Source organism: Aulonocara sp. 'chitande type north' Nkhata Bay, linkage group LG2, assembly GCF_057382095.1.
Source record: "Aulonocara sp. 'chitande type north' Nkhata Bay isolate Kocher_YH1m ecotype deep benthic linkage group LG2, A_spYH_male_GT1.1, whole genome shotgun sequence".
Lineage (NCBI taxonomy): Eukaryota > Metazoa > Chordata > Actinopteri > Cichliformes > Cichlidae > Aulonocara > Aulonocara sp. 'chitande type north' Nkhata Bay.
The window spans coordinates 6,970,305-6,978,652 of NC_141345.1; the positions used below are offsets into that span (position 1 = coordinate 6,970,305).

The 8,348-nt window shown below is 40.8% G+C and overlaps 1 long non-coding RNA gene across 1 annotated transcript; it reads left to right on the forward strand.

Moving 5' to 3' along the window:
• The first annotated feature begins 303 nt into the window (after positions 1-303).
• On the forward strand, positions 304-914 carry LOC147337380 (uncharacterized). Its single transcript, XR_015124747.1, has 3 exons — positions 304-458; positions 553-661; positions 751-914. It is a non-coding gene; the product is annotated as an uncharacterized LOC147337380 (long non-coding RNA).
• The last annotated feature ends 7,434 nt before the right edge of the window (positions 915-8,348 follow it).

The window sequence follows — 8,348 nt, forward strand, 5'->3', positions numbered from 1 at the left end:
TCGCAGCCCGCTGTGCCCACCCGTGGAACCTCCTCCGCCCGCCCGGGTGGTGGACGGGGGTCCTGTCTATTCGGTCCGGCGGCTGCTGGATGTGCGCCGTCGTGGCCGAGGTTTCCAGTTTCTGGTGGACTGGGAGGGGTATGGCCCGGAGGAGCGCTCCTGGGTCTCTAGGGCCTTCATTGTGGACCCGGCGCTTATTGTGGATTTTTACAGAAGGCATCCTGACAAGCCTGGAGGACCGCCGGGTGGCGTTCCTTGAGGGGGGGATACTGTTAGGAGGTGGTGGGTAGGTGTATTGTTGTTGTTTGGGTTTTGTTTTCCTTTTTGGTTATAGGTAGGCGAGGCGGGGCTTGATGGCATTCCAACACACCTGCGACGCATCGGACGTCATCAGTGAGCGCTCTTAGGGAGCAGAGTCACGGACGTCTGGTGTCGGAGTATTGTCGCTGTCACAAGTGGTAACTAGTCAGCACAGGCTGCATCTGTTGATTTTACGCTGTGGAGCTGTATGTTTTAAAGGATCCACGTTTTGCCTACTTTTCTTTGTCTTAGCCTGTTCCATCGCCTGCCCGCCTACCTAGGATTTTGTGTTGACTATTGTGGATCCGCGACGGAGTGCTACGTACCATCAGGCGGCGTTCACCGCGGTTTGGGTGGTCAAGTAAGCTCTCCAACTCTCTCCGTCCACTTGTGTTTAACGTTCGGCTATCAACGGTATGTCATAAGCCCTGTTTTGTTCCCTGTTGTCAGGTAGCTCCGGTGCGTCTGCTGCCTACCTGCATGCTTCGGCTCCGTCTCATCGCCTCGGTGTTTACCTCCTGGCACATTTTTATTTATCACTGTATATAGCCCCTTCCCTTGTAAATATTCCCCCTTACTCGTGTATATAAAAACTTGCATCACTAACTATTCTGCGTCCGTGTGTGTTTCTGCCACGTAATCCATCTGTGTAATCCAGCCCACCTAACAGGTATATAATGATGTGCTACGTGATCGCTAGCGACACAGCTATATTAGCATAACATAAACAGTGAAGCTGTAGGATGAATGCTAACCTTTTTCCACTTGATAAAAGTTAACGTGAGGGTTCCCGATGGTTAGGGACAAATGCAATCGCATGGCAGGATGCTGTAAACAGACTAAACTTCAGTCAGGAGAACAACTGAGATAATACATCCACAATACGAGGTTAATCATTAATATACTGCGACAACATGGGAATAGAGCAGCTGTGATAGAATTCAACATTAATGAATCAATGGTACGGAAGTGGAGGAAGCAAAAAGAATGAGTTGAGTAAAGTTATCTGACTGTTTTGTTTCACTTAATGCGCCTTATAATCTGGTGCGCCTTATGTATGAAAACAGACCCGTTCATCGACAGTGCGCCTTATGGTCCGAAAAATACGGTACCTTGATAACCATGCTAGCTACTGCTAGCTTATGACTTCACACTCTGCCCTCTTCAAAATCTGGCAAATTCGGGTTCCAGCGTCACAATATGTTGCATATTTTAGAGGCAAGCTTTAAGAAAAACAGTTCAGGTATTACAATATATACAGAACTTTTTGAAAGCTGACTCACAGTCTCGTAAACATCCAGAGTCGCCATAAAGGCGTCTGTCAATACCTCATCAGGCAGGCTGGAATAAAATGTCTCCCAAACTAATGGACAGGGGCGGAGCGTGGGGGTAGCTTACTGGGCTTAAGCCCGGGTTGTTTTGTCAGAAGCCCGGGGTCTTTTGGAGTGTAATTTTTTCATAGTTAGATGCCTGGCTGACAACTGTATAAAACAAAAAGTACACACAATATTCAAAGCACATAGTGCACACTGTGGGAATTTACGACTGTGCGTGAATCCCCCCTGATATTGGTATGATCCGAGCTCAGGCACTGAGCGACTGAGCGAGGGGGCGGGGCAGCTGCTGCCTGTGAGTGCGCTGTTGGAGAAACGGAGCCAGCCATACTAAGGAGAGCTTAAGTTTGACCAGGTACCAAAGCAAATCATTCGTACCGTACAAATAATGTAAATATGACGGTGTATCACGAAAGATTGATATCAAACTGATCACTTGACCAATATTACGTTACTTGCTCTTCAAGTGAATCAACAAATGGCGAAATGAAAAGCCGAACAAATACTATTTTTTTAGAGAGTCTTAGCTTACGTGTGTTTATTTCATATTTTCAGTTCTTACCCTCCCCGACTAAATTGGTTTCAGTTATGTACTGAAATATAAGAATGGACATTAGAGGCTTCTTTCAAAGAAAAAACTCAGGTAAATGTTATTTTATATATTATGCTTTGTATGTTGTTCAGTATATTTCTATGCAAAACAAGAGGGATTTCAGTACACAGCAGGATATTCACATTTGTAACCAGATATTTACATAAAACATAAACATAAAACATTTTTACTGTACAACATCAATTTAGAGTAAACTTTTGTTTTAGATAAATATTGAAATATCTTTTGAATTAGTTAAATGTCAGAATAAAGAGAGAGAGAGATCTGTCTATTTTTTATCACTTTGATCATATTTAGGAGTACATATACACTAAGTTTATTGTTAATTAATAAGAAAACTCCAGAGGATTCCATTCTGAGCTGAAGAAGCTTCTGATAGGTTAGTAGAGTCCATGTGAGTAAATTGGTGGCACAGCTGTGGATGCATATAAGGCAAAACACAGAGCCTGTTTCTTTGACACGGGAAAATCAAGAGATGTCAACCAAAACACCAGGAAAAGAACTGTGGAGCTCCATAAATGTGGCTCAAGTTTGAATACAATTTGGTGCCATTTGCAATTAAGAAATACAGACAGTTTCTCTCTTTACTCTTAAAGTTAACAAATATGTTTTTCATATTTATCAATCTAAAAAAATAAACATTTAGTCTGATTTGATGTTACAATTAAAAAAGTGTTTGTGTTTTGATCTGAAGAGTACATAAATATCTGGTTTCAACTGTATATTTGATGATTGTCAGCACAAAGAGGGAGAGAGAGGAACAGAGATGGAACAAGAGCAGGTGAGACACACATGTTAGTCAAATGGTTGCTTACCAAAAGTATCACCGTATCATAGGTACTCATGTATCTCGTACCTAGTGTTTCTTTTTAGGTTTGCTATTTTTCAAATTCTATATTTATTAAGTTATGCAGGCTTGTTTGCACAACAAGGCTAAATAATTATATAAACCTTTCTCAATCTAAATAGTGGACTTTGGTAGAATTAAAAAAATAAGTGTAGTGCAGGTCTATGATGATTTTTAGTGCTACTATCATCTAGTTCTGATTCTGGTTCTGTTTTGGTTAAATCCTAAGTAGTCCTGATTTTGAACTGTTGTAGTCCTGTTTTAATTCAGGATCAGTTCTGGGTCTGGCTGAATTGGGGTTTAGTCCTCGTGTCTTGATACAGCCCTGACCTTGTTCTGCCTTGCTGCTTAATTAAAAAACTAGTTTAAGCTGGGGGCCGGCGGAGCTCACGGGCGCGTCACTGCAACTCCCCCTGACTTCTGCTCCGCGGCTGCTGGGCGAGCCCTCATCTGGGACTCTCCTCAGCTCTTACTGGAACAGTGGCGCGGCTGCCCCTCTGTTGGTCTTCCATGGTCTCTTGTGTTCTGGGGGCCTCTGGATGTCTGGAGTTTTGATCTCCTCCATACCCGCTTCACACCCTGGAGGACGGGGCTGTGGCCCCCCCCACACTCCCTAGCAGATCATTACATGGAGAAACCTTTGGAATGCAAGCATGCTGATCCACACAGGTATGCACACATGGGTATTCACAGACGCGGACTAAAGCTTTCTTGGCTGCTGCCTCAAAGCACACTGTGCGCTGTCTATCTTGCGTGCTGCACAATATCGTTTATTATTTAGGATGGAAGGATGAACTGAAGCTCTGCCATCACGTAATGTCGCATACTGCTGTTTCTGATGTCATTTAGAAAAAAAAAAAAAAAAAAAAAAAAAAAAAAACTAGTTTAAGGTGTCCTGCACATGTGATATATATTTTTCCTTATATGAAGTCATTCTTTTTTGAACAAAAGTCAAAACAGAGCCTATTAATTTTTCAGTCATTTCTAACCCCCCCCCCCCCCAAAAAAAAAAAAAAAAAATCCCACATGCATACTACCCTTTAGGGCTAAGCCCCAGGTGTTTCAAATGTCTGGCTCCTCCTCTGCTAATGGATACAAAAGGTCATGATACATCCTCTGTTTTATTTTATTTTCATTCGTTTTCCTAAGTTAATATAAAAAGTTTCAGTTAGTTTAACATTTTTCAGAAAGTCCATTTTTATTTTTATTTGAAATTTAAAAAAAAAAAAGGTTTGCAACATAAAATGTATTTAATAGTTTTGTGGACTAACTCTTTAATGGGATGGGCCAGGATGAAATAAATCAGAATTATTAGAAGTGTTTTGAAAACGCATACATTTCAAAACAGTGCTATTGCCTTTCGCGTATGGACAGCGAAAACGGAGACTTTCTAAAACAGAGACTTTCTAAAACAATGACGCATGTTAGTCATATGATGCAGTTATGTGACCAATTAAATTAAGATAGCTTAGGGCAGGGGTCGGCGGCTCTTTAGTCCTTATAGTGTGGCTCGGCATGGTTTGGGAAAATAAATTAGAAGTATTTAGCTAAAGTGTAATTTATTTATGTTAGTTCTTTTTTAACTTGTATTTCTAAATTGGAAGATTATTGTGATATTGAAATATATAAATACAATTATATACTAATTAATACAATTATAACTGGGTCCAAATGGCTCTTTGGATGTGAAAGGTTGCTGACCCCTGGCTTAGGGCATTATACAGCAGTTGTTTTGTTTCAATTCAATTCAATTCAATTTTATTTATATAGCGCCAAATCACAACATAAGTCGCCTCAAGGCGCTTCATAGATACAGAGAAAAACCCAACAATCATATGACCCCCTATGAGCAAGCACTTTGGCAACAGTGGGAAGGAAAAACTCCCTTTTAACAGGAAGAAACCTCCGGCAGAACCAGGCTCAGGGAGGGGCGGGGCCATCTGCTGCGACTGGTTGGGGTGAGAGAAGGAAGACAGGATAAAAGACATGCTGTGGAAGAGAGACAGAGATTAATAACAGATATGATTCAATGCAGAGAGGTCTGTTAATACATAGTGAGTGAGAAAGGTGACTGGAAAGGAAAAACTCAATGCATCATGGGAATCCCCCGGCAGCCTATGTTTTGTTTGCTCTCTATTTTGGCAGCCCTATTAAAGATTAATACCAGTCCGTACATGCTCCAGATAGCTTTTCTTCTTATTTAATTCTCACTCGCTTTTGCAACTTCGTACTTTTGTGTTACTCGCAGCAACAACTCCACCCCATTGTTAGTCCATTCCACGCTTTTCCTCAACATTTTGCTGCGACGTTTCAAAGAGCCGGAAAGTAAATGAGCGGCAGACAGAAATGAGGCAGGTCGAATCTTCTTGCGTTTCACACATGCGCAGTACTGGGACGTAAGCATTTTCGGCCGTTTCAATGTGGATGCACAACTCTGTGAAAACGACTGAAAACGCTAGTGTGTACTTGGAGTGTTTTCAGATGAAAATGCCATTTTCAAATCTATCCGGGCTAGTGTGGATGTAGTCTTAGAGTTCGACAAAGGATTTCACAGACAGAGGAATAAAGCAGCACATAAAAGAACTGATGACTGCTGCCCGCCCCATATGGCAAAGAAATAGAAAAAACTTATAAAAGACTTGCATCAGACGTGGCCTACTTCATATAGTGAATCGTATAAGGCTTATATGATTTACTCATGAAAGTGGCCACTTTTATAAGAAAAGATAAGATACCTTTATTAGTCCCACAAGGGGAAATATATTGTTTTGGTAAGTATCCAAAACATATGTTTACATTTTCAGAATTGTAAAACCTTATTGTGGATGTAAGAGCCAATTTATGTGGACAATTTGCATCCAACTCATTGTGTAACATTTTTATTGGTGGTATTTGATGGTTTGGGCCCCAGGAAAACTAGCAACCACTGTTGTTGAAGCTAATGGGGTTCCTTATAAATAAACAAATAAACAAATACAAGTTTCATTTATATAATTTTTCTAGGGATCTTATATCTGTTTTCACTCTTGTATACTTTTCATACAAGTTTCACACAAGACAGATACAAACTTTATAAGATTTATATAGATCTTTTCCATATGGGGCAGGTCACATTTAATCACTTTGTTAATGTAAATGGAAAATTGATAAAGTGAGGGTATATTTGAAATGCCTTTTATCATTTAAACCCAGGTAGACACCAGTAGCTGCTGAGGTGTTTGCTATTACATCATAGTTGTCTGTGGCTGTTCATAGTGATCTTGTCGACTCCTCCAACCACAAACCTCTCCTGCTCGTTGTGATTCTGGCTAATCGGTTGCCACAGTGGTTGTTGTGAACATCCTCGGTAAAGAACGACTTCAGACAGCATGGGGAACCGCTTACAGCTACCGACATCAGACATCTGTTGCTGATAAACTGCTGTCAGTGCAAAGAAACCGCAGCTGAGGTACCACAATAAAGGCTCAGGTCTTTATCTCGCAGCTTGTCAGGTGATTCATGGCGAGGAGCCGCAGGGACTTGTCGGGAAATACTCTCTGCTCATTAAACATGATTTATATTTAAAGCAGAAAACACTCCCAATAATGTTTGCTTTACATTCAGAGGAGGGGTGCAGTAACAGCATGTGTTAATTTCACCCACAAGAGCCAACATGGAGGGGTGACGTGGTTTATATGGAAATCCTAATTATGAATCATCTTATAAGTCAACTGATTTTTAGGTTCCATAGTGTTGAGGTCAAAACTGTTGTAAGCAGGTCATGAAAACTCAGTCACCATAGGGACAGTTAAAGATGACATGCACAACTTTTTCAAGTGCATGTCGCTTTTTAATGCCAATATCTGAAAATACTGGAATATAATTGAAAACATGAAGCTTTATCCAGCTCTGACAGCCTGTAGACTGATTTCTATGTAAAGGAATTCATTTGAAAACATTTATTCTGGCTAACTGTCACATGATAATACAAATTAACATACAGTCCAACATTCACTCCAGGACAGGAGTTGCGTTTTGCCATAAACCAAAGCCTGGAGGTCATCCTGCGTGGCCACAGCGGGTTTCTAAATGCATCAAATCTGAAATAATGGAATAGAATCAAATGTCTTTTATTTTCACTATATGCACGTACAATGAGATTCAGAGCATCCTACCCAATGCAGACAGGTAGAAAAAGGGGGGGTAAGCTGCACATTTCAGCAGTGCTATATACAAATATAAAAGAAATGTGCATCATGCTGGAATACTTATTAAAGGTTCACACATTTTATTAACCACTTGGCTTGTTCAGGGTCTCTTGGGTGAAATGTAAATGACCAACATCGCTATTCTCCTGTAGACATATACACAGGTGCCTCCATCAATCCAACATCCAATCAGAGGACCAATGAGGTTAATCTGACTGAAACACGCTTTGGTAAACAGGAAGTACGTCTTATTTCAATGCAGCGGGAAAAAGTCCTCTACAGTAATGTAAAGGCTTCACACAGAAAATGACTAGTGAAAGTTATTGCTGCTAAAGGAGTTGTTGGAGTCACACATTGCTTCTGTTTTGGTTTTCAGTTTGTGTTACATAAATATCAACCCAGTGAATCTGCAGTGACGCTCAGGACCAGATGATTTTTAATACAAATAACATCCAATGAGTTAAATACTGACTTCCATTTATATAACACTCAAATGAACCATACTGTAGTTTGTTTCATTAAGAAGTGTAATAAAACCTCTTTAACAAGTCGTGGTCAACCCCTAGGTGGCGCCGAAACAAATGCAAACGCCTGTTGTTATTTTAAAAGTATAGATTACGAAATAAATTTTCAAGAATGTGACTCATGTGAGTAATGATTTTCCTTTTTTTTGTTACTTTTTATTTTGGATGGTGTACACCATCTGTTGGCTTTGACTGATTACACTAAAACCAGGTGACCGTGCTCAGAAAAGGTTTAATAACAAAGATTATAATCCATGTTATTATAAAGTGAAATAACATAGAGTAAACGAGTCCTTTGGCAGAGATGTTGGAGTTTTGCATGTTTGACAGTCGCCCCTCTTGGAGCAGGACTCTTGCTTGACTCCTTTGTTTTGGTGCTTGGACGCGGGCCTTCACGACGCCTTCCAAAGGCAGACGACAGGAGCGAGAGAGCACGACACAGAGAGGAGGAATTAAAAGAGAGCGAGAGAGAAGCAAAATGAGCGTTTAGCCGCTGGTGTGAATTGCCTTTCGCACCAGACAGATTTCCTGATCCCATAATGG